Raw genomic sequence first — 27,913 nt, 5'->3', positions numbered from 1 at the left:
ACCCTGCTCCGCCGCCGTCCCCTCCCTCGTCGGCACCGACGCGCTCCTCGCCCCTACCCGGTACATTCTCATCACCACCCTCCGGGTACCACTCAATAGGTTCTCCGCAACAACCCGTTTTTGTTGAAAATTTGCGTGTGCTGATCTTACAGGGTACAACCGCCACCGCGAGGAAGCGAAAGGCCCCGACGACGGAGAAGGCGAAGGCTGCCAGGAAGCCTCGCCAGCCGTAGGTCTGTAGTTCACTCTACCCATCATGCCACTTGATAATTTAGTTAGTCAAAGTCGCCGGCGACACAAAGACACGCCGATAGATACGTGTCAATGGCGGCAACAAGGCCAGGAGAGGGAGAGGCCGCAGAGCGTAGGGACGGGGAGCAGCGAGCATGGCGAGCCCATGGGACAGCCCTTCGAGCAGCTTGCGGGGCACGCTGGGGCAGGCCTCCAACGTGGCGCAGCTGGTCGGCGTGGACGCGCTTGGGCTGGTCTCCATGGTCGTGCAGGCCGCCCTGGCGGCGCGCCGCCACCGGGACGCCTGCGTGCGGCTCGCGTAGCACGTGGAGCTCGTCGGGAGCCTGCTAAGGGAGCTGGAGCTCGTCGAGCTGATGCGGCGGGAGGCCACCAGGCGACCGCTGGAGCAGCTTGGGGCCGCGCTGCGGCGGTTCTACGCGCTCGTCACGGTGTGCCAGGACTGCGGGTACCTCCGCCGCCTGCTGCTGGGCGCACGGATGGCCGACGAGCTCCGCGCGGCGCAGCACGAGATCGGCATGTTCATCCGCCTCATCCCTCTCATCTCCCTCGTCGACAATTCTACTGCAGATAGTCACCGTGTCAAGGTTAGTGTTGGATGAGTGGCAACTAGTATTTCCTGAGGGCCAAAGGCCAATACATGCACATGTGTGTCAAAGTGCAGAAAACCCCTTATAAAATGGGGATATACCAAAAAGGGGACTATACACATCTAACACCCCCCTCAAACTCATGGTGGATCAACAACACTGAGTTTGGAGAGGAAAAAGCCGTGCTGCGCTCGAGTCTGTGCCTTGGTGAAGAAGTCCGCCAACTGTAACTCAAAGGGCACATAGTGAAGAGCAAGAGTCTGATCCTGCACACAGCACGCACAAAGTGGGCATCCACACCGATGTGCTTGGTGAGCTCATGCTTCACCGGATCACGCGCAATACTGATAGCGCTAGTACTATCTGACAGTAAGGGAGTCGAGGTAGTAGAAGACACACCAAAATCCTCAAGTAACCATCGTAACCAGATCACCTCAGCCGTCAGCATCGCCATGGCTCGCAACTCAGCCTCTGTACTCGAGCGAGAAACTGCAGTTTGTTTCTTTGTCTTCCAGGAGAGCCACCAAGAAAGACACAATAAGCAGACAGTGAGCGTCGATCAGAGGGATCACTAGCCCAGGTAGCATCAGAGTAGGCCTGAAGCTCAAGAGAGCTAGAGCGGGGAAAGAAAAGGCACTGAGAGATCGTGCCACGAAGATATCGTAGAACACGGAGGAGATGACTATAGTGGATAGAGGTGGGGGCTGAAACAAACTGACTCAGGATGTGGACAGGATAGGAGATGTCAGGACGCTTAACAACAAGATAGACAAGACTGCCAACAAGATGACGATAGCGAGTGGGATTAGGAAGAGGGTCACCATCGGTGGCATGAAGCTGAACATTGAGCTCCGTAGGAGTCACAACCGTGCGCTCATCACCGAGAGCAGCGCGAGCAAGAAGATCCTGAATATATATTTCTTGGGAGATGTAGAAGCCATCAGAGGTCGAGGAGATCTCAATCCCAAGAAAGTAGCGGAGTGGACCAAGATCAGTCATGAGAAACTGTTCGCGAAGGCGAGCCTTAACAAAGGCAATGTAATCAGCATCATCACCAGTGATGATCATGTCATCAACATAGAGAAGGAGAAGTGTCCGACCACGAGGAGACGTGTGAACAAACAACGCGGGATCATGGTCACTGGACAAGAAACCAGCGGCAGTCACCACAGATGCAAAGCGCTCAAACCAGGCGCGAGGGGCCTGTTTGAGACCATATAGGGAGCGGCGAAGTCTATAGACCATACCATCGGGAGCATAGTACCCCTGTGGTGGCTGCATATAAACCTCCTCACGCAACTCGCCACTGAGAAAAGCGTTCTGAACATCAAGTTGAGAGATAGACCACTGACGAACAGAAGCCACAGCAAGAAGAGTGCGGACAGTGGTCATGTGGGCCACAGGAGCGAATGTCTCATCATAATCGCGCCCCTGCTCCTACTGAAAGCCACGGGCCACAAGACGAGCTTTGTAGCGCTCAAGAGAACCATCGGAGCGAGTCTTAAGCTTGTAGACCCACTTGCAGGTGATGGGACGGACACCGGAAGGGAGGGGAACTAGATCCCATGTGCCAGAGCGCTCAAGGGCAGCAAGCTCCTCGGCCATCGCAAGCTGCCATTCAAGCTGAGTCATGGCAGTGCGATAGGAAGTGGGCTCAGTCAAAACAGAGAGACCGTACCGACCAGGGGAGTAGCGATCAGGCAGAGGGCGAGGCCGAGCATGGAGGTTATGAATCGGGGGAGGTGTGAGAGGAGGTGCACCAGAGGTGGAAGGCTCGTCAGAGGAGACATCCTCAGTACGAGATCGTCGAGTATAGTGGAGAGGAAACGGTGAGAGAGGGCGACGGATTGGAGAGGATGGGGGAAAGGTGGAGGAGGAGGATGGAGAAGACGAGGTCGGTGGTGAATGAGAAGGAATGAGAGGTGCCGGAGGAAGAGGTGACACATGAGGAACATAGCAGGGTGTATCGGGAAGGAGAAGAAAAGAAAGGTCGTCCACAGAGAAACTCGAGGAAGAAGAACGTGGGTAGTAAGAACGAGACTCGTCAAAGGTCACATCACGCGAGATGCGCAAGCGACGACCCACATGATCCCAACATCGATAGCCCTTGTGCTCATCACTGTAGCCAAGGAAAACACACTCAACCGACTGAGCAGTCAGTTTGGTGCGTTCTCGGGGGCAAGAAGAACATAGCAGACGCATCCAAACATACGAAGAGCTGAGTAGTCAGGAGAGCGACCAGTGAGAGACTCCATAGGGATGCCACCCTACAGAGAAGTCGATGGCTGAATGTTAATGAGATAGGTGGATGCGGAAACAACCTCAACCCAAACGTGGGGTGGAAGGGAAGCCGCAATCATCAGTACACGAGCCGTCTCAAGCAAATGACGATGCTTTCGCTCGGCAACGCCATTCTGAGCATGAGCACCAGGACAGGAGAACTGGGCAAGAGTACCCTGTTCCGCGAGAAAACCATGCAACAGCTGAGAGATATACTCTCCAGCGAAGTCAGCACGAAAAGTACGAATGGGCGTGGAAAAATGGGTGTGAACCATGGTAGCAAAACTTTTGTATATAGGGAGAACCTCGCTACGAGATTTCATGAAGTAGAGCCAAGTGTAGTGAGATAAATCATCAATAAACAAAACATAGTAGTGATGACCACCTTTCGAATCAAAGGGAGCAGGACCCCAGACATCAGAATGAACTAAGTCAAAAGGACGCTGAGATACAGACTCACTAGTAGGATAAGTAACTGAGTCTGTTTGCCAAGTCTGCAACCATTACAATGTAAGGAGACATCTCCAGATACAGACCCTAAGAGGCCTTGACGAACTAAGTAAGACAAGCAAGAGCCACAGATGTGACCAACTCGATGATGCCACTGCTGGAAGGACGCAGATGTAGAGGTAGCAAGAGCATGAGAGCTGGCAGAAGTGGTGGCAGCGGAAGGAACACAAAGCCAGTCAACCTCCCAAAGGCCCTCTGACTCATGGTGCCGGGGGCCAGCACCAACCAAAGCCTTGGTGCGACGATCCTGAATGGAGCAAGAGTCGGTATCAAGAATGACACGACAACCAGAATCAGTAAGTTGGGCAGCGGAAAAAAGGTTCATGGTAAGGCGAGGAACATGTGACACACTCAGAACATAAAAAGAAGGAGTGGAAAGAATACCATGACTAGCAACAGGATGAGATGTGCCATCGGCAGTAAGAACATTAACAGGCAAATCAAGAGGTCGGAGAGAAGACAACATGGAAGAATCAGAAGACATATGAAAGGAGGCTCCAGAATCCAGAACCCACGAAGATGTACCTGACTGTGTAGATGCCTATGATGGTGAGGAGGAGGATGTAGTCACAGCAGCAGCAGAGCTAGTCTACGAGGAGCCTGAGGAAGCAAGAAGACGCTTGAGGCGAACAATGTCCTGGTCAGTGAGTGACGGAGTCGAGGAAGACACAGGAGGCCCGCTGGAGCGCCTCTGGTCTTGCTTCTTCTGGCGACAATCAGACTCTGGGTGACCTGGTCGGGAGCAGTAACCACAGACGGTGTCATGGCGCGACGTGCCCTTCTCAGCATAAGGAGGACGGCTCACCCCCTGGAGGAGTAGGCAGGAGCGGTGGAGCAGTGAGGCGAGCAGACGACACCGGAGCCCGGGCAGCCAATACCGACGGAACCAGAAGCAACCCAGCAGAGCGAAGGCGGGTCTCCTCGGCACGAAGCTCGGCAAGTATCTCTGAGATAGGAACACGACCACGAGCAAGCAAGTGAGCACGGCGAGGCTCAAACTCAGAGCGGAGACGAGATAAGAACTCATGGACCCTCTGAAACTCCAAGTCAGACCTCGTAGTCTGGCAACAACGGCAAGTGCCACAAACAACTGTCCGCAGTGAGTCAAGCTGACGCCAGATGGCAGAGCACTATGAATAGAACTCATCAATAGACGAGTCACCCTGCTAAAGAGCATGCTCCTGACGCACCACAGGAAGGTATAGAGCATCGCCAGATGGCTGATAGCGCTGACAAAGATAGGACCACATCGCTGCAACAGTGCCGAGGCCCATGAACTCCGAAGCAAACTGAGGTAGGACACTCGCAGTAAGAACAGCAGCAGCTCGAGCATCATCATTGCACCATTGAGTGTAAGCAGACAGATCATCCCGGTAGACAGAAAGAGCATCAGAATATACAGATACCTTCTGATCATAAGCATCAACTGCAGCATCATCAAGAGCCTTGGCTGCATCCCGATCAGCCTGAGAAGCATCAGCAGCAAGCACCGGCGGTACCGGTGGAACAGGGGCCACCGGAGCAACAGGGCTGGGCGGATAGGGAACCTCGCCAGAGATAACGCCCCACAGAAGAAGACCCCGCATATGGATGCGCATGAAACCCACAAACTCAGCATAGTTGGTGCCATCAAAGATCACTGAGCACTGAGGAACAGCAATATATCCCGAAGAAGACATGGGGAATTGCTGTCTCTCTCTCTCTCTCTCTCTCTCTTTTGGTCAACCTTCAGAGAAGACCCGATCTGGATCGAGAAAAGACAGCCCAAACGAGCAAGCGCTCAGCTGCGGGAGAGCGATGCTGAGGAGCCGGGACCGAGCCAGCAACCTGAGCAGAGGAGGCGGCCAGCGAAGAGATGGCCGGGGCCGGGCCGGAGCAGAGGATCCGGGATGGCCCGGGGCCGGCCGGGCGGAGGGAGTATCGGGGGCGGGCGGGCTGAGGAGCAGCCGAGCGGAGGAGTTGTCGGGGGTGGCCTGGAGCCGGCCGGGCGGAGGAAGTGGCGGGGGAGGGCCTGAGCAGAGGAGCCAAGACGGCCTGGGGCCGGCCAGGCAGAGGCAGGCAGCAGCGGGAGGCGGGCGCACGGCTCGCAAGCAGCGAGCACGGGCAGCTGGGACGAGGCGACCAGCCTGCAGGAACCAGCTGTGCGAGGAGCTCGTCAACGAGCGTCAGATCCGGGCGGAAACGACCGGCGACGAGGAAAATTGAGAGTACGCACGGAGTTGCATCATGCGGGGATGAGAGGCTAACCTAGCATCTGATACCATGTTGGATGAATGGCAACTATTATTTCCTGAGGGCCAAAGGCCAATACATGTACATGTGTGTCAAAGTGCAGAAAACCCCTTATATAATCGGGATATACCGAAAAGGGGACTATACACATCTAACAGTTAGTACTAGTATCAAAATTGGGGCAATCACTGATTTCAGAGCTGATATAAAAAATGAAACCTGTTAGACTGAAACCTCTCTAGTTGTATGTGATTGAGGGAAAACACTGATTTCAGAGCGATTTTGTCTGAATTAGGGCCCAATTGCAGATTGTTAATTGCCAGTTAAACAATTCGATATGAATTTACAATCCTGATTCTGTAGGGTGTTTGAGCTCGGTCATACAATCTGTGCAGCAATAACGATAATATTTTATATTGTCTAGCAGGCCGATGAGGGGGTGCTCACTGTAGTCACAGATGGTTCAAATCGTCACATCAGGTCAGATCAATGAATTTGTTTGACTTAATATACACAATGATTTGACATACTCCTAGTATATTTGTCAAGAAGCATGATTTTTCCTCGTTAATTGAGTCAGTTTCATGCTCAAGTTATGTAACTGTGCCATAAGCACAGTTATACAGACTCAAATGCATGAAGTTTCCCACTTCTTATGAGTCTGTTGAAACCAAAGATGGGTGGCACAATAATGATGAGATTTTCCTACATTTAGGTTTCCAACAAAACCTTTGGAGTTCACCAAAATACGCATTCAAGGAGCTACTGAACTCTGCAATGCTGGAGAACAACCATTTGTAGGTCAGCACTTACTTCAGTGAATTTCCTAATGCGCTCAATCATGGACTCAGATATGGAAACTAATAGGCTGAAGTTTCATGTCAATGTTATATGCTTCAAGGATTTCAGAATTGCTTCATTATGTCCATATGAAATGATTTTATATTACTACTTTTTCTATACATGCATACTTTTCCATGAATAAATATTGAATTTAACTGTAGTAAAATAGAAGTTAATAAGCACATGTCATGGAAAAGCACTAGTAATGGAAACAACCATACAAATTTGAACTAAAACCACGACAAGAATTATGGAATGGATTGAGTACAAAATAAGAACTTCAAACTACCGATGGTACAGTTTTGTACTTGAGAAATTCCTTTAGCACATACTTACTCCATTAGTAACCACATGAAACAAAAACAAACTGGAGCATTTTTCTCAATATTTTTTTTACTTTTAGTAGTGTCAATGTTCATTAAATTCAAATTGGTGACAAGGATAGATTATCTGTGAGTCAGGAAAAGTGGACCTGCGAGAACAGAATATCTTCGACACTGAAGAACTTGTGGAGATTTGTACCCGTATGGAAGAGGCTTGCGCGGGATTCACAAGGTTCGATTTCTGTCAGATCATGGATGCTACAGACAATTTCTCAGAGAATATAATAGTTGGGTTGGGTGGATTTGGGATGGTGTACAAGGTAAGCCAACATAGAAACAAGTTAAAAGTGAATGCCTATCCCCCCTGCCTTCCTAATAAAGTGTCGACGTCTACTGAAAGAAGTTAATTTAACCCCCTTAATAAAAATTGCAGGGTCAGTTGCCTGGTGGACTTAATGTTGCCATCAAAAGAGTTAATGAGCGCGCAACAATACTTGATTTCAACAGTGAATTGCAGCTTGCAAAGCTTCAGCATACCAATGTGATTAGGTTATTGGGGTGGTGCATCCATGGGAAAGAAAGGATTCTAGTGTATGAGTTCATGCAAAATGGTTCCTTGGATCGTTACCTTTTTTGAACGAAAGGGGGTCACACCCCCTGCCCCATTTTATTGAAGCAGAGCACGGAACCAGTTCAGAGATTACACGACCAGGAACGACGATCATCCAGAGCATCAAGCTCAAAGTAAAGCGCAAAAACAGCTAGAAAAGACTAAGACCCAAGTTCAGGAGCAAACTACGGAAGTTTTTAGGCTGAGATAAACAAAGGGGAACCAACACCAAACAGGACAACAAAAAGAAGAACAGCTGTCGCTCCCCCCCTCCGATGACCCTGATTCAGTTGGTCTCCCCAAGCCTCATCTCCAGGCGATCCGGAGGAGTTCCCCACGTCGCTTGTCCAGCACCAAGATGCATCGTTGTACTAGGTCTGCCTGCCCATCGTCGCAGAGAACTTTCCACTGGTGCAAAAGGCAGCTTAGTTTTGCAAGAATGCAATTCACATTCCTCCACTTGCGCCCCTGAAACAAAATTCATTTCTTAGTCTCCACAAGCTCCATAAGGTAGCAGATGTTACCATGTTCAAAACAGCTCTAATTTTATGCATATGCCAGAAGGACACAACTTCATCAAAACAAGATATGTTTTCAATTTTGAAGAAATCTGCAACAAAACCCCAAACATGTTGGGCCACCACACAATCAAACATTAGATGTTGAACCGTTTCAGGTTCAGAACAGAACAAACAGGAAGGATCATCCACTTCCCTTCTTTTTGCCAGATTATCTCTAGTCAGAACCTTGTTGTGAATACAAAGCCATAAGAAAATATGAATGTTCTGTGGACAAAGAATTTTCCACATTTTAGTACTAACATTAGGAATCACACCCCCAAAATTGATCTGATTGTAAAAAGATTTAACTGAAAAGGTCCCACTAGTTTCTAGTCCCCAAATGGGGGTGTCCAGATCATCTAGTAGAGGGTATTGTTTAACCAAACAGACAAGCTGGTTCCACAGAATTATCCCAGATCTGTCAACACATCTCCTAAATGTTAACTTCAACTCATCACCATCCCACACTTGAGCTACAGTACAATCCACTTGATTACAGATTTTGAACAAGTCCCAAAATTGCACTTTAAGGGAACACTCCCCCACCCACACATCATGCCAAAAACTAATGAGTTTACCATCACCCAACTTCCATTTATAGAAAGTTTTTGCAGCAGCCAGAGCCCAAGTAATGCTCTTCCAAAAGGTAGATCCCCCTTCACTTTTAGCCCAGAGGAGATTTGGAGAATTAACTCTATATTTGTAGATAAGAAGCTTAGCCCAATCAGATTCAGGGTTGGTAAAAAATCTTTTACCCCAAGAAGCCAATAGAGCCATATTATACTCTTTGATATTGGGAATCCCTAAACCTCCAAATTCCTTCTTCCTGGTAATCAAACCCCATTTAGCCAAGTGGTACTTATGTTTCTCACCCACATCCCCCCAAAAGAAATGAGCCATTTGAGAGTTAATGGCATTAATAGCCCATTTAGGGAATTTGATCACAGACATTAGGTAGGCAGGAATGCTAATAATGCAAGCACAAAGCAGTATAATTTTTCCTTCGTAAGTAATATATCTCCCCAGCTAGCCAGAAATCCCTTTAATGATCATGTCAATAACAGGTTGGAGGTCTTCTCTTTTCAACTTGTCATAGTGCAAAGGCACTCCCAAATACTTAATAGGAAAAGAACCTTTTTTACAGCAGAAGATTTGAGAAAATTCACTAGCAACTGTGTCATCTATATTTATAGTCATAAGATCACTCTTGTGGAAGTTAATTTTCATACCAGATAGGTTTTCAAAGCATGACAGAAGCCACTTAAAATTTCTAGCTTTCTGAGTGGATCTTTCCAGGAAGAGTATGGTGTCATCTGCATATTGCAGACTAACCACACCTCCTGGGATTACATGGGGCAAAAGCCCAGAAATCAAATTTTGAGAAGCAGCTTTCTTGAGCATCTTTGTAAAAACATCAGCAACAAGATTAAATAGCAGAGGGGAGTGTGGATCCCCCTGTTTGAGTCCTTCCCCCCCTACAAAGTAAGGGCCAGTAGTGTCATTAATCCTCACACTGAATGTGCTATTGATAAGCGTGCTCTTAATCCAAGAAATCCACTTGGGGCCGAAACCTCTCGATTGGAGCATATCAAACAGAAAATCCCAGCTAACCCTATCATATGCCTTCTCGTAATCCAATTTTAGAACCAGACCTTGCGAGCCTGATTTTTTGATCTCATGGATTACTTCATGGGCCATAACCACGCTCTCTAATATATACCTCCCTTGAATAAAGGCAGTTTGGTTAGAGGATATCAACCTACGTCCCACAGGGGAAACCCGATTCGTCATACCTTAGAGAAGATTTCTATACCGCAGTTACTCAAACTAATAGGGCGAAACTTCTTCATCTCCCTGGCATCTGGTTCTTTAGGAATTAGAACAATCAGAGCAAAATTCAAACGCTGTAAATCTATTTTCCCTTCCTCAAAATCTCTGACCAGGGCCATAAAATCTTTTTTGATAACATCCCAAAACGACTAGTAGAATAAAAAGGATAGCCCATCAGGGCCAGAATCCCCATGGGCGTAGGAGCCAAAAATTGCCTCTTTAATTTCCTCCTCAGAAAAACTTTTTTGTAATTGATCATTTTCTTCCTGTGTAACTAGTTCATCCTCCTCCCAAAAGGAAGGACCAAGACAGATATTATGTTTGTTCTCAAAGCAGAACAGGGTTTTGTAATAGGAATTAGCAACCTCTAACATTTCCTGGGTGGTATACACAGGACCATTATCGCCAATTAGTTCAGACAAATGTTTTTTCCTGTGTCTATGGTTAGCCATAGCCTGAAAATATGCATTATTCTTGTCCTCATCCAAAATCCTACGATCTCTGGACCGCTGCCATAAGGCAGTTTCCTCCTTGCTCCAGATCAGGGCAAGTTCCTTCTTAATCTCTTCCATTCTAGTTTTATCACCGTCATCAATCTGGTTCTTCTCGACGAAAACGTCCAAGATGTCGAATTCGAGCAAAAGCTCCCTTTTCCTCTTCTTAATATCTGCTTCAACGTTAATACTCCAGCCCTTGGCTTTCTTCCTAAAAAGCTTACTCTTATTCATCCAGACGTCTATGGCTGTTTTACCAGGGACAGGGGTATTCCACGTATCAACCACCATTTTCTTAAAATCAGGGTGGTCAAGCCACCATTTTTCAAATCGAAAAATCTTCGGGGAGGTCGCCCTCCGAGCCCCGGTGTCCAGGATCAACGGGTTGTGATCACTACCCACACGGGGAAATGCAGTAACAACTGACAAAGGAAAATGGGCATCCCAGTTTAGAGAAACAAAAACTCTATCTATGGTTGCAAAAATGGGATTGTCTTGATTATTACTCCATGTAAATTTTCTATTGGCTACGTTGATTTCCAAAAGACCCCATTTGTTAATCCAGTCATTGAAGAGGCAAGTAAATTGGTTGTTAACAACACCATTATTCTTGTCAGCAGAGGATCTGACAAGGTTAAAGTCCCCTCCCAGTAAAACTGGGTATTCGAGCCCATCCATGACATCATGCAATTCAGCAAAGAATTCAAGTTTAAGCTCATTGTAAGAAGTACCGTAAACAGCAACAAGTTGCCAAATAAAACCGTCCGATTTATTTTTCAGAGTGGTAATAATGCAGAACTTCTTATTAATAAAACCAATCACTTCGAATAGATCACTTTTAAGACCCACAAGGATCCCACCAGCTGTGTTTACAGCAGGTAAATAATGCCAATCAAAAGCATTCCTACCAGAAATATTGTGAAGGACGTGATCATTAATGACCTCTTTTTTAGTCTCTGAAAAACAGAGAAAATCTACTTGGTTATTGCAGATAAAGTCTGCAAGGCACTGAATTTTACCAGGTTGTCCAAGACCACGAATATTCCAAAAGGCACCAATCATTTAAATTTAAAAGGATGGGATAAGCCACAAGGCTTTTTCTTGGTGTTCAAAGTAGGACATACCACAGCTGAAACATCAGTGCCAACTGAATCAGCATTTGGTGAGTCTTTTTGTTCAGATTCAGAAAAATATTCATTCGTTTCTATCAGGTCTAAATTGTCAGGGAGAACAATCTCCGGATTATCATCAGCAAATTGCAAACATCTAAGTTTCTCATTGTTAATAATGTCAAGAATGATATCTTTTCTTTCCTCCTCATTGCTACCAATGCATAAGTCCACCCTAGATGAATATGAAGCAAGTTCATTAGGGTCTAAGTTAGCAAATGATTTACCTTTGAAAGTAGCTGGAATCTCCAAATTCTTCTTCTTCATATAAGCAGTTGCTTTATCCATAATCTTTATATCTCCATTGGTTCTGGTCATTGGTTTGACAGCAAGCACTGGGCCCCATGTAGGTGAGTTCTTGTTGTTGATTTTTTTCTTGACCACAGTGTCTGCCTTTTTCAGGGAATCAAGTAGGGATCTCTTAACAGAGGTCAATGCCAGGGTTAGGTCTTCTGGTAAACATTCCATATCCATATTGATATTATCTTCTTCCCCGTCAGATTCTTCCACCTCAAATTTACTCAGTTGTTCAGAACAATAGTCTAGATGGACTGACAGCACATTAGTTTTTCCAGATCCCAAACTTGGATCACTCTCATCTTCACATATCCTCACTGGTGTTAAGTTCTCATAGCCCTCTGACATCAGAACTTGCATGTCATTGACTGTGCTAACTGGAAGTTTTTCAACTGCAGAAGCAGCCCCCTGAGATATTTTTTTGTTCAAACTGGTTTGGTTGTTGGTCTTGGAAGGGAAATTGGCCTTATCTAATTCATCAATAGCCTCCTCCTCATCCTCTTCCATACCCTCTTTTTCTTCAGGATCTTTATTTTTATTTTCCTCATTTCCTTCTAGGTTATCCAGCTCTGGGTCATCATCCTCTCCATCATTGGATCGTTACCTATGTGGTAAGTTTTCCCTACTGCAAGTTATTTCCAAGCACGCCCCGTTTAATTCCAAGTATATGTATGTGCACGAATGCAAACCGTCTACAATTAAATCAATGCTATAGTTCCACATCATAATTAATTTGAAACTATTATAGTTTGGTTTAGAGGAGAATAAAAAATTCCAAAGAGATAATCATTCTTCGAACATTTTGCAGACAGAACAAAAGGGCCGTTGCTAAACTGGTCTAGGCGATTCAAGATAATTACAGGGTTAACAGGGGGAACTGTTTACCTGCATAAGCACTCCATGTTCTGGCTTGTCCACAGAGACTTGAAACCACATAATGTCCTCTTGGATCGTAACATGATCCCAAAGATTGCTGATTTTGGATCAGCTAGAGCACTGAGTTCAGATGTAGCAGAAGAGCTAACTAATATATCAATCATCACAGGTTCCCACCATTTTGCTTTCAGATGTTCTAATCTTACAGTTTTGATATCTTCTGTTTCACTTTTCAGTGGTTACAAAGCTCTGGAGTATGCATCTCGAGGAGTTTACTCGATGAAGACAGATGTGTTCAGCTTCGGTGTTTTGGTTCTGGTGATTATTAGTGGCCGAAAGAATACCATACTCGACAAGCGAGGGGATACTGTTGGTGATCTTGTACGAGATGTGAGTGAACTGAACATATATTTCAAGAAAGATTTCTTATAGTTCACGTTCACGAAATGTTTACTTTTGTTGCCAGATTATTTTCCTTCTTTTGCGCTGCAGTTTTCTCATGTCAAGCCCTTTGAAAAACTGTTTCAGGCCTGGCGCATGTGGAAGGACCAAAGGTTGCATGAGCTTGTGTATCCGTTGTTAGGGGACGGATATGAAGTCGTTGAAGGAGATGCGCTCAAGTGGACTGCTTTGTACCCAGGAAGATCCAGCAGATCGGCCCACCATGACAGATGTGGCTGCAATGCTGAACTCTGAAAGCATAAGCTTACCAATGGAGCCTAAGCAGCCCACCGCGCTGATCCATGGGTGTGCCGACAGAGACGCGGCATCGACATACATGGGCCAATCAAGCAGGACAATAGAAGTAACCATAACGAGTTCCGCTCCAACGTCGACCAGAGTTCGAATCATTCTAGACCCGGAGGTCTGATATAATGGAGAACATTCAGTAGTAGCATATATACAATAAAATTGTGAGCGAGGATTATGGGCTTTTTACGGCTCAGGTAGTGTACATATTCGAGATATTAAGACCAGTTTTGTATAGTGAAAATAAACATGTTTGTGTGGTAGAAGCTACATTGTAATTCAAACGTGCGATGTTTCGTGTTTTGCTGTTCCTATTTTCTACTGCATCCAGGGATAGGGGCCTTGCAATCTTTGCAAGCTTGATCTTCAGGTTTCTGAGATCATACATGGCAAACCAAAACTGACACTTTGCCCGCATGTTCAACTTGAGAATAATCAGACTTCAACTTGACAAGCAGCAATGACATAACTCCGAGTTGAGATCTGCAGCTGTACACACTTAGAAACCTTGATCAGGATCTCCAAATAAGCGTTGTTCTCCATGCTCAGGTAGTCATCTTTGTGTGTCTGTGTGCCCCTGAAGCGTTTAGATTTCTTGTACTCGGATTCATTAGTGCTAGTTGGAAAGATGGAAAGATTCATCTTTATATTTGGATTCATTAGTGCGCGTTTTAGCCATGCCTGGGCCGACTCGGATTCAAAAACAAAAGCGCGCGTTTTAGCTATGCCTGGGCTGACTCGGATTCAAATTGCTTTGCCGCCACTTCTCTCTCTCCCGCGTCCCTATTTTCTTGCTCGCCGCGTTTCCCCAAATCACGATCCATCTCACCTCGCCCTCAGATCAGCCTCCCTCGATTCATCTTCCTCTCTCTCCCAACGCCGGATCCTTGATCGTTGCTCTCGCGATTCCACAGCCGCGACCATGGCCGACACCACGGTGCTCCCGCCGTCTCTGCTCCCGCGCCGTAGCGCCGCCGCCACCGCCGACCTGCACTCCTGCTCCTCCCGCGTGCGTGTAAACCCAGCCCTGATGGCGAACCCTCTGGCGGCTGCCAAGAGGCCAAAGCGTCTAGGATCCGTGCGCGACGTGCAACCGCCGCCGGCGAAGCGCGTTCGCGGTGCCTGCTCCGGGGGCGAGCTCCGTGTCGCCGTCGCCACCAACATCAAGAACAGCAGCAAGCTTCCGTGTCCCAGCAGCAGCAAGGATACAAAGAGTCCGACGTGCCTCCAGTCCTCCGTGATCAAGAACCAGGTCGCTGAATCTCCGGCGAGCACTACGCAATCGAAGCCGCCGATCAGCATGCGCCAACTGATCGAGAAGGCTCGCCTCACCATGGCTCTCCTCGACAAGGCTCGCTCTGCCTCCAAAGAAGAGGCCAGCCGTCGGCAGGACATCGAGCGCAGCCGAGCGGAGGCCCGGCGAAAGGTGGAGCAGATGGCGGACACCGTGCAGTTCAACGACCCCTGGATCCATCACTCCGACGTGACCAAGTCCCCTGAGGAGCTGCTCCAAGCCAGACAGCAAGCATGGCGTTATCAAGCTCACCTCATCGAGATGGCTCGTCGACGGGACTTTGCTCAAGCGATGGGGGAGCTCAGCTGCAAGATTCCCAAGCAAAACCGTGTCACCGCTGCAGCAGCAAGGAAGCAACCAATTCCTTGCTTGAGTCCAGTGGTATTACGCCCTTGCTAGTCTTTTATAGCTTCCTAAACCATGCACACATGAGTTTCATTTAATCTTTGCATCTCTAGGTTCTGCACTTGCTTACCAAGATTTCTAGTGTTCTTTGAATCCCTTTCATCCATTAGTAATTTTACAAGAGTGTCAGCAGAGTCTCCATGCATCTAGGCAGCAAAACCTTGTTAAGATGTGTACGGCACAGTTACACTACATCCACACCTGGTCCTAAGTTAAGGGTTTAAGTAAATAAAGGGCATTTTCAATAAATCAAAGTGAAGCAGATGAGCCAAAAAAATTGGAAACTCATGTACTGCAATTCCGGCACGAGACAGAGCGTAAGACGCACTCGCCGCAAAATAAAGAACGCCCGTTTGCTACCCGGCTTGTAGCAGGAAAAAGGAGTAGAATTGAACTTGTCGATACACACGTAATCATGTGAGCTGCCTAGCGTTTGGAGACTATGCTGACTCTCTTGTAAAATTAATCTTGGCTGAATTGGATTCTTAGGCATTGGCGTCTTGGTGAGTTAAAGTTGCAGTTTCCGACGAGTAACATTGGTTAGTGAACTCTTGTGTGTATGTGTGGGTGAAGCTTTGAGCTAAGCAAGTCCTCAATGTACCGACTATCAAGTCATATTGTAATCAATATCAGATATGAATGAGAAATTGTTGGCCTGAATTTGTGCAGAGCATTTGAGTAACTTTCTGTATATATGTTTGTTGTATGCATCTATGACTTATTAAAACATTCTGCTGCTCTAGTCGGAAAAGGGCGTGTACTGAGGCACCGATCCAATAGAACTCAGCTCTGATTTCTCAATACTTCATTTGAGTGGTGAAGCACAGAACCATGTTTTTGACAGTTAATGGTTAGAAGATTTTTTTGGTTTGAGATACTGTGATCTGAATTTGTTGGCCTGAATCTGTGCAGAGCATGAGTAATCTTTTTGTATCGATTTATTCTTGTATGCTTCTATGGCTTCTTAAAACATTCCTGTGTTCTGGTTGGAGAAGTGTGTACCCGAGATACGATCCAATGGATTGACCTCTGGTGTCACAATACTTCCTTTGAGTCGTGATGCACATAACCATGTTTGGGACAGTTATCGGTTAGAAGATTTTTTGGTTTGAGATACATCAGTCTACTTGTCAAGAATGTGAACTCTAGTGTGTGTGTTGGTGAAGCTTTGAGCTAAGCAAGTCCTCAATGTACCAAATACCAAGTTGTAGTGTGATCAATTTCAGATACGAAGTAACTTTCTTTATATATGTTTGTTGTAGAAGATTTGTTGGTTTGAGAATGTGGAAAAGTTTGCATCATAGTGCAGCTATTTGACAAATAGGTTTGGCTTTTCTCAGATCATGTTAGCTTTTCACAGTCTTACATTTTCAGACTCCCTGCTCTTGCACCACTGGGCATGTGAACTGGCATGTTCATCGCTCCAAGTATCTATCTCGTGATACTATCATCGGTCCTGTTATTGGTCTCCTCATTTCTTTCTTGAGTATTCCTTCCCACATCAACTCATCCAGCGTTGGATCTGGAATGTTCTCTGATGTAAGTCCCCTGAGGAGCTGCTCCAAGCAAGACAGCAAGCATGGCGTTATCAAGCTCACCTCATCAAGATGGCTCGTCGACGGGACTATGCTCAAGCGATGCAAATCCACGGATGAGTGCTTGGGTGATCGAAGCAGAGGAAGAAATCATCAGCAGTGCAAGCTTCTTGGTGGTAGTCTTACATCAGAGAAGATGAAGCAGAGGAAGCAGGGTCGCTAGTGCTAGTTGCAAGTGTGTAGTAGGAGTATTTCACTGGCATGTTTTTCAGTAGTGCGAGTGAATTTGGCCATCAATTAACTGGTGTGCATTATGATCACAATTGATCTATTAATGCAAGGGATTGTTCTATGTAAAAGCATTGGATCTAATGTATGCAAGTAGCACTAGATCTCTTTCTATGTTTTCAATCTGTTGTAGTAGTAGGTTTCTTATGTAAAAGCATTGGATGTGATGATCCCACAAAGAATATCACTTCTGTGCTTGAACTACTATTCCAGATGATTTCTATTTTCCTGGAGAAGAACAGATATGTGTGCTTGCTGAACTCCTGAATCCTGATGCAGAATTTACTTGTCGCATTCTATGTTTTCGGTCTGTTGTATGCAAGCATTGGATCTGATGGATGCAAGCCCACCAGGAAGATCACTTCTGTGCTTAAACTACTATTCCAGATGACTGCTCTTTTCCTGGAGAAGAACAGATATGTTGTCTGAATTTTACACCTCCACAATGCAGAATTTATTTGTCACATCAGGAAGGCGCCAAAAAAGCATGTTTCATTCAGTACAATTGGTGTATATGTTATTTTCCTGGAGAAGAACAGATATGTTATCTGAATTTTGCAACTTCTGCAAATTTCTTTTTTTTTTTGAGAAAAAAAAACTTCTGCAAATTTCATTCAGTACAATTGGTATATATGCCAGACTAGTTTCTCCGCTTCATCATAAGTGGTTTGATCTGAAAACAACTATTGGTCCTATTATCTACTACATCCAGAATAGTGATCTCAGAATCTCACCTGAATCAATCAAGTTTCTGAGATCATAGATGGCAAACCAACACTTGTGAACCATCATACTCAGCTCGACAAGCAGCAATCACAGAGTTCAAGAGTTAAGACCTGTAGTTGCACATACTTACACAAGATTACATCAGTATTCATTGTGCTCCTGATGGAAGATTATATGTGTGTACCATCCCCAATAGCAATCAGAAGCCATTATCCCCAAAATTGCAACCTGTCATGTTGGATTACCAGGGTCATAGGCGTTTCACATTTTTCTGATTTTAGCACCCCGCAAAATGAACTCAATGCTACAAGCAGGCAGTCTAGATTTTTTATACTGGCAGCAAGGCTTTATGCAAGGAAAACTCGATTTTTTCTGACGTAGTCACATATGCAATGTATCACACTGCAATTCTGAACATAAATATGAATTTGGTGGCTTGCACAGTTGCACTAATACTTAACCCATATCTATGAATTTGGATTCACACTGCAATTCCATTAGCATCAAATGCACTGAAAAATATTTCAGGCCTGGCGTATGTGGAAGGACAGAAGGCTGCACGAGGTCGTAGATCGATCGCTGGGGAACCGATACGAAATCGCCGAGAGCGAACCAGCGAACGTTTTCGTTTTCGTTCGCTGGGGAGCTCGCGATCGAGCGACCCAGCCACAGAAGCCCCTTTAGCTCCCCCCTTCGGCTTCCGGGCCTCCAGGCCCAATTACAATTTTCTTTTGTACGCAAAAGAACATGTAAAAGAGACTTGAAAAAAATATACACTTTCCTCTAGACGAAAACAGAGAAAACAAAATTATAAGAATGCCATGATCTGAAAATAATTGAACATTTACATACTGTAAAAAATAGAGAACATTTTTTCCATAGACCAAAAAAATGCCATCTCTTATAACTAAAATGACATCTCTTAATAAAAAATGCTATCTCTTGATAATATAAAAATGTCATTTCTTAATTATAAAATGCCATCTATTTATAAGAAAAATGTCATCTCTTAAAAAATACCATCTCTTAATAAAAAAATGTCATATCTTAAGTAAAAAAATGCCAACTCTTAAATAAACAAAAATGCCATTGCTTAATAAAAAATGATATCTCTTATAATAAATGCCATGTGACATAGTTTGAAAATTTATAAACTGCCATGTTGATTTTTCCTAGAGAAAATGCCATCTAGTAAAAAAAGGGAAAAAAATTGGGGTACCGGGATTCAAACCCAGGTGACCAGGTGGAGGTTTGCGCTGCTAGCCAGTGCGCTGGCTCTAGTGCTTTGAAATATAGTTCGCTGGCATTTTTCTTATAGCGAACTGTTTTGAAAATCCCGTCTGGCTAGGATCCTATGCCAGGATTCGTGCAAATGAATCCGATGGCAGATATGGGGGTCGCTGCAAAATTTGTCATAGCTGACGGTCGCCAGCTAACGTTTTCAAAATTATTTGCTTTACCTTCATTATTTGTAACTCGTAAGCCCTATCTGAACCTGACAACTTTAGGACCTGTTTGCATGTTCGATGACGATGGGGCAAATACAATTGGATGAAGGAATGTTCCTGAGTGCTATATATTTGTGTACACTCTAGATCAGTACACAAGTGCCATGAATCTTCTAACTGGTTTGTTCAATCAAGCACTTATAGTTTCTACAAGTACTTTACAGGCTTTTAGATTACTGTTGTCTGGTTTGGAGCCATAAACACTAGTATATCAAACAGTGTGCATACACCAATAATTATGGAGATACCTAGTGAATTACTGTAGATGAGTTGAGCCAAGCATCTCAAAAGCTGGAGACTGCTTATTGCAATATCTTTAACAAGATCCACTGGTTCCCGGCATCCCTGTGAAGTCTGGATGGCGATTACATTGTCCCAAGAATGGTGTCCATAGGCGCTTACCACCATGGCCTCCCGGAGTTGCAGGGCATGGAGGAGATCAAGAAGGCAGTGGATATTCTTATAAGTTTTAAATAGTGGTTGTTCAAGTGGTTATAAGAATATGTTTTGGATTTACCTCTATTATTGGTGGTTTATTCATAAATCTTGAATTGAATGTTTATAACATTAATGCTAAATGTCTTAAGACTGATAAAAACTACTTAAATGTGGCACTGATTGGTTATATCAAGAAATAATCTTCATGTAGATGAAGTATTGAAGTCTTTTGATTTGAATCAATGGAGAAATACATAGCAGTGTATGGTATCCGATGAGCAAACCAGGGCGCGGTGAATACTAATACTTCATTGATGTTTTGAGTAAATATGATTTACTGGATGAAACATAAGATCTGAAATATTTGAAAAGGTTCAAAGAAATTCAAAGTAAAGTTAAGAATATTTGTGACAAATGATAAAAGGTTCTTCAATCATGAAGAAATATATCTGAGTCATGAGTTTAGCGAACACTCGAACAATTGTGAAACTATTTACCGATTTGCTTTTATTAATTTTGGGGATATGCACATAATAAACAGAGCATCGTCTTATAGTCTGGCAAGACCACACCATATGAGTTATGGAGTACACGATCCAGACAAATGCTAATTTGTAGGTTATCCCAAAGGCGTAATTGGGTATTCCTTCTACCAAAAGTTCAAGGACAAAGTGTTTTTTTACAAAGAATGAACACTTTCTCATGAAGGAGTTTTCTCGTTAAAGAAGTAAGTGGGAGGATAATACAAATTAATAATATTATTGAATCTCTGGCAGAAGGAAGCAGGATTAACAAACCGGAAGTCGTAGCGAAAGTGTCCGCACAACTGAGCTGGAAGTTACTACACTAGATGTAGAAATTCCAATTAAAGCTTGTAACAGAAATGCGTAGATCAGGAAGAGTTAATGAACCTCCTGAATAATTTCACAATAAGATATTCATCTTAGAAGAAGATGAACCTGCGCACTTCAAGTAAGCGATGGTTGTGCCTAGCTCAAAGGAATGTCTTATAGCCATACACACTGAAATGGAGTTCATATACAACAATTATGTTTAGAACCTAGTTGATTCTCCAGAAGGTATGTAACAAATGGATATCAAAACTAGTTTCCTAAGTGGAAAGGATGTATGAATGATACAACCAAAAGGTTTTGTAGATCCTAAGGATACCGATAGGTGTGCAAGATTCAAATGTCTTTCTATGGTTTGAAGCAACACTACAAAAAAAGACCATCCATGACATTGGCCCGAACGAAAACTTTTTCTGTCATGCTTATGACGATAATTGTGACAAAAACACGTATCATCATAGATGTGGTGGGTCCTACTTCTATGAGAAAAAATCATGATAGAAAAAATCATGATAGAAAATAGATGAGGATGAAATAGATCTTATGAATTACATTACTTATTCCTATATAGTTCCTTCCATTTTGTAACACTGACTTCCTGTTGTACATCACATTGATATGCTTACAATTTGCTCAAAATGTATGCTTTAGAATGAACATTATTGCTTTACATCATTGCCTATAAGTACAAATCTCAAGATTTGAAAAACAAATGGGTACATATTTAAAAAAACGTGTGAGAAGTGGGGAGGACAACGATTTGGTGGCGCAAGTGTTCGAGGTGGCTAGGAAACACAACAATCATCGCTAAGGATGGGGGAATATATGGGGCTCACATCAGCAATGGTAGGAGGCAATGAGGATAGGCATTAGACGCATGATCAATGTTTATATATATAAGTGTTCAAAAATATGATTCTATATATAAATTAATCTGAACATAGAATAAAATCTGAAAGAGTGAACTTCTGATTTTATTTGATCCTCTTAATTTGTAGTTGGGATAGTTGTTTTCCACTTTTTTGTTTTGGAACTTATATACTAGGAGGAGAATATTAGGACAATTTAGGTGGCACCAGATCAAGCCCGTGGTAGAAAATGATGCCTTTATTAATTGATTCATTTGCCTCCACTAGGCCCGTAGCAACGCACGGGCATTCTACTAGTTAAGTCTAGTACTACAATACATGCAAATGTTGTGTTTAGGCGGAGCTATGATTGTCGGGGGTCAACCCCTCGACCTTAGATAAAATTGTGGAGCTCTGTTTAGGGTTGTTTAGATTATATTTGTACCCACCCTCCCAACCACCGATTGGTTGTGCACTCCCATCCCTCCTCCTCAGGAGAATATCATGTGCCCCCATACCTTAGATGCTATATGCCGATACGAGTTGCTTGGAGCTTGTAGATCTAAGATATAGCAGCTCACATGATGTGTCTTAATATTTTTACAGGAAACCTTGATGAGTTTGAGAATTGCACACAATTTGTACAAAAACTACTCAGATGCCCTTGGATCCCATATCCAATGACCTCGGAGCTCGTATTACCGTAGCATCTGAGATGAAGGAGGACATCATATTCTCCTGTATGTAAGAATATCATGCGCTACCACACCTTAGATGCTTTGGTGATACAAACTCTTCGGAGCCGTTGGATTTGTGACCCAACACCTCCTCGGTGGTTCGAATGATTTTTTGCAGAAAATTCCCAAAAGAGTTTGGCCACTGCTTACAAGCACAAAGACTGCTCAGATGCCATTGGATCTCAGATCAAACGACCTCAAAGCTCGTATCACCGTAGCATCCAAGCTGCGATAGCACCTTATCTTTTCTCGCACGGGAGAATATGAGGTGCTCCCGCACCGTAGATTCTATGGTGATACGAGTTCACTGAGATCTAATGGCCCACAGTAGGAGGTTTGAATGTTTTTGTAATATACGGTTGGGAGAGTTTGGGAAATGCGCAGAAAGTACAAGTACTACGCATGTGCCATCTGATCACTGATCATACGACCTAGATGCTCATATCACCGTAGCGGGTAATTAAGCTACGGGGAGCACCTAATATGAGCAACGGGGAGCCGTTGGATCGAAGATGCAGCGGCACACACGAGGCCTGAATGTTTTATTTTCAGAAAAACCTTTGGAGAGTTTGGAAATTGCGCATAATTACAAAGACTACTCCCAAGCCATTGGATCTCACTTCTAACGGTGTAAAAACTCGTATCACCATAGCATCTAAGCTGCGGGGCGGATGTGATATTCTATGCTGCTGTCATTTTTGTTCGTAAACTTGCAAAATACATGTAACTCGTGCCGTTACTTGTCTAACCGCGCAAAGTGTTTGTTCAAAAAAACCATCCTACACTAAAATATCGGAACAACACACGGGGGTCCCACTTGTCATTAATCAAATTTGGACCTAAAACTAACAAATCTGAAAGACGAGATTTGAACTGGCAATCTGGACTACAATATCGTAAGTCAATAGCCTGAAACAACAACGGTTGTTGGCTTTGTCCCAATAACTTGATTTTATAAAGTATTACGTTGAGTAGAGTAGAGGGAGTGCCTCGTCAACACGTGCATGATGGTTGACTCACTTACTGGTGGGTCCCAGGTCTGCGATCTCAATCTCTCTTCTCTCCATCGTCTAACCTTTGCACGGGCACACATGAAGAGCGGTGCTAGCTTGCCGTGGTGTTATTACAACTAAAAAAGCTTGGAAAATAGAAGAATCACCTAGAACAAGAGACTTTGTGGCTGGTCGAGACGGAGCTAACCACATCTATCCTCCATGCCACGTTTGCATGATGAAGCTGTGTGGCTAGTGGGGTGTTTTCGACTGACTGGCTAGGTCCCGAGGTCGAACCATAGGTACTACATCTGATACAGTATATTTTTACACGCACATTTTTCCTCCGTGCCGAGACGTGGCACACCCTACCGCGCGGTCTCGGGGTCCTCCCGGGTGGTGCACGCATATATTCTTCCTGACGTGGGACGCCCTATCGCGCGTTTTGTGGGTCCTCCTCGGTCGTAGCGCCGAAGCAAGTAAATGAGTTGTCAAATCACGAAAGACCACCTTTCCCGCCGAGTACATCAGTGAAGCATGGTGGCTAGCTAGTTGGGCTAGTTCGACCGATTAGCTAGGACGTCGCCACATTTGTTTTTTCACCCCTTTTTTTACCTACTTGCCGGCAGGTAAATTTAAATATCCACCGTGGCGTTGCTCTAGTGTTTGGGTGCGGCAGGATTTTTAGTTTTTTGATTGACAGGAGCAGGCGCGGCAACAATTAGTCACGATGACTCCGCCTGTAAAACCCACTGCTCCCTGATGTGAGAAGTCATCGACTGGTGTTTTACCGTGGTGAAAACCAAAAGATTCCCCGCTCCTCGGCTGGCTCCCTCCGCCTTCCCGTAGATTGCATTGCCTTTCAGCCATTTTGCCCCCTTTGCTTCCTCTCCCCATTGCTTCTACCTGGTGCCATGGCGACGCAGCAGATCATGGAGTCCGAGGTGAGGCTCCTGACACAAGAGCTCCATGCCAAGGATGCGGAGCTCAGGGCCAAGGACGTGGAGCTCCGTGAGCTCAAGGAGGAGAGGAGTGCCATGCTCTTCCGGTATGTGCGAGAGTTCACGGAGCTTCGAAAGCGGCAGGCATCCACCAGAAAGATGGTCGAGGCATCGGCGGCGTTGCTGCAGAAAGCAGGAGATATGATAGGCCGTCAGGGGAGCCAGCTGGAGCGCGAGCGGGCCGGTCTTGACGAGGTCCAGGATCGCCTCAGCCACTTCGTGAACCAAGTTGCCACACACGTGTTGCAGCTGCGCGATGCCTACCGTCGTGCTAGTGCGACGATGCCGGCCGTCGGGCTAAACCCGTTCGACCACCCATTCGACTTCAATGAGCTTTGGCTTCCTGGCCTGGTCTCCTTCTTCACCTATATCTCTGAGGAGCTGAGCCGTCTCCGCGCAATGGTGGGGGCTGAGCTGGACAAGGAGGGGTTGCGGGCTGCCGTCGCCGTTGCCGGGCGATTCCTTTCAGGGCTCCGTCACCGGAATCCATTCGCGCCATTGGATGCCATCTTTGACGAGATGGCTCCCGTCAACCGGGAGCGGGCGGTTGCACCCTGCATCACCAACGTCGTGCGCCTCAAGAAGCAGAGGGACTTCGGTGGTGTTTAGGCGCCCTCTGCATGGGCATGTCCATGTCTCGGCGCAACATGACCGTTGGATCAAACTCAGACGGTGCAGATCCGTCATTGTAGCACAAAGCGTGTGGGTGTGTTTGGTTGCATTCTCATCTCAATATAGTTGTTTCCTCTTCGTGTATTTTTATTAACCTACTAGTGTGGACTCATGCACCCTTCATGCACTCTGTCAAACACCCAAAAGTGGGTCGAGAAGGGAACTTTTGCTCCCATCCCGTGCACCCTTCATACACCCTGCCTAACCTATTCGTGCTTCATATGGTTCATGTTTCGTGGAGTATTGTAGCATCGTACTCTCCGTGCGTTGTAGACCTAGTTCTGTTAACATTGATCTCACCGTTCATTCTCGACCGGACAGTTAAAAAAATGGTACTATGTTACATATAGTTGACATGCGCACAACATCATTTGTTATCGTCATATCTTACTACACTAGCAACAAGATTATGTAGTACTGACGTATGAACCACTGCACATGCCTAGTAGTAGGAGCACTGTGTATGTTCAAGTGGCTATCGTGTTTCGCACTCCTCGGTCGTAAGAGTGGAAACGCTTGCTGTAATCATTTTTTTCTTCAGAAAAACAGCGGACACGCTCTATCGTGCGGATCCTCCTTCAGCCATGCACTAAATTACTCACTTTCGCCGATGTGTGGGACAACCAGCACCTGGGTCCACCAGCCATGCACTAAATTACTCTATAGTAGAGTGACGGTAGACTACCCCGATCGAAGCGCCGCAGTAATGCCCAATGAGCCGTCAAATCACAAAACCCCCTCCTTTCCAGCAGTAAGTTGGACGGACGAAGCAACCATCATTTCACTCTTCTCTCTCAGCTTCCTCTCCTGAAGAAAACCCCTACTCGCTTCGCTTCTCCCTCATCTCATTCCTCCTTTCACTCTCCTCTCTCAACTTCCTCTCTTGGATGGACGCTGGAGCACCGGCCGACGTGATGTCTATGGCTCTGGCCAAAACCGTCGAGGCTCATGGTATGAAGAAGCGCAAGCACCCCACCGAGACTACCGCAGACAAGATCAAAGCTATCACCCTATCCAAGCCCCCCTCTCTGGGATCCCTCATTAAGCAAGTCCAGGTAATGTCTCTTGCTGACGATCTTTTTCTTGATCTTGATCGTGTTTTTTCATCTAACACGCAGTACTAGTACTGGTAGTACAACTTTCTGGGTGATCTTGCATGTGATTTTAGTGTGCCAAATGACGGTTCTAAATTCCTGTTTTAACCAAAACATGCGAGAGGTCTACACTGATTTCTTATAGTTTACTTCCAATTACTCCCTCTGTCCCAAATTTCTTGTCTTAGATTTGTCTAGATACGGATGTATCTAATACTAAAATTTAACTTGATACATCCATATATAGACGAATCTAAGACAAGAATTTTGGGACAGAGGGAGTACTTTATGAACATCAATGCTACCTTTGAAGAGGGTATATTTGCCTCAGTAACTTGTGTTATGGATATTGCAAGTAATCCCTCTGCTCTCATGCCTTTGAAGACATGTTCTAATGTCTTTGTTCACTCATTTCTGTGCGTATATGTAGTCATATATGGAGTATAATATCGAAAATCATATTATATTTCTGAACGGAGGTAGTAATAAAATATGGTTTCTGTTTGAATTAGAACCAGGTTTGCGGTGGAGATGAAGTTCTCAAAGTCATGTCGTGTGAACTGGAAGACCTGATGATGAGTTCTACTGCTAAATTATCCAGCTGTTGTGTCCTTGTCGCCACATGTCCTGAACTAGTGTTTTCCTGTAGCATTGTTGTCAGGCGTGTTCTCGAGGCTGTACTTGACCACAACAATTTCCTGGTTGTGCCTTCGATTACGAAGGGTGTGGTTCTTGTAAAGCTTCCCAACAAAGCTGATGCGGCATGTCTTCATCATCATGTTTATGAGTGGAAAGACCACTCTGTTAGGTTCTCCAAGGTTGAGGAGCTGGTGATGGTGCATGTAGACATCTCTCACGAAGTCCATGGCCTAGTCAGTTATGCGGGGTTCATCCCATAGGTCGGTGGCAAGAAATAGTCTGCAGAATTTAATTAGTGCAACTTTGCTTGTCTGTAGTAAGTACTATTGTTCAGTACTTGATTTGTGTTTGTGAACCCTATATTGTTTATTAGTACTGCTGCTTTTGGTGTGTGGTCAGTCCTGAGAATGGTCTATGTTAATGTGTGTCCACTCAATTCAGTCTGTATATTTTGAAGTATCCAGATCATCTTTTGTGAGGACGGTTTATCAATTATGGTTACACTCCAATGTCTGTATGCATTGCAGGGTTTATCGCAGCCACCAAGATTTCCAGTCCCATGGATGTTCGGTCCATACGATTTGTCATGACCTTTGGACTGTCCTGCGTGTGGGAGTAGGCCGGGCCCCTGCATGCCACCCGTAGTTGGACGATCAATCTTCTGTTTAGTACTTCAACATAGTGATTTCCTGGTAAGGATTCACTCGTGTCACATCAAGTAAATCTTATTGATTTACTGTCTAAATCTTATTGATTTAATGTCATGTTTTCTTTCTTTTCCTGCAATTTTACGATGCAGGTTTTGCCATGTGACATTCATCATAGAATAAACCATTTGGTTTGCTCTACGATGGCTATTTTTGCAGGTTTCACTTCTTATGTCATGTCAGTAACGAAGGCACTGTCCATCACTTATATTACTAGAAAAAATTGGATCAGTCTATTGTCTAAGTACAAGTTGAATCCCTATGATGAACTGCAGTTTGGTTTAACAAAAACGCCACAATTAGTCCTTCTCGCGTTTAAAATAAATGAAGAAAAAAACTGGATCACGGTCATGGATCCTAGTCAAGTTAGAAAGCTGGTCATAGCAGACCAGACACGATCGCCGCTGTCTCGCACATCGGTACCACCTTCAGCAACGGATCGAGCACCAGCAGTTGCTCGAGCATTGACAGCGGTAGCAGCTCAGTCTGATCCAGCTGAGGATTGGGCACCGACCACGTCAGCAGATCAGTCTTGTAAGTGCATCTAGTGCCACCCTAGTTTGGT

General features: G+C 45.1%; 1 pseudogene; it reads left to right on the top strand.

Moving 5' to 3' along the window:
* Positions 1–386: 386 nt before the first annotated feature.
* LOC123041012 (cysteine-rich receptor-like protein kinase 8) lies at positions 387–13,734 on the top strand (annotated as a pseudogene).
* The last annotated feature ends 14,179 nt before the right edge of the window (positions 13,735–27,913 follow it).

Source organism: Triticum aestivum, chromosome 2B, assembly GCF_018294505.1.
Source record: "Triticum aestivum cultivar Chinese Spring chromosome 2B, IWGSC CS RefSeq v2.1, whole genome shotgun sequence".
NCBI classification, from domain to species: Eukaryota; Viridiplantae; Streptophyta; class Magnoliopsida; order Poales; family Poaceae; genus Triticum; species Triticum aestivum.
The sequence above is the reverse complement of the archived record's forward strand: the minus strand, read 5'-3'. Positions and strand labels throughout refer to the sequence as shown.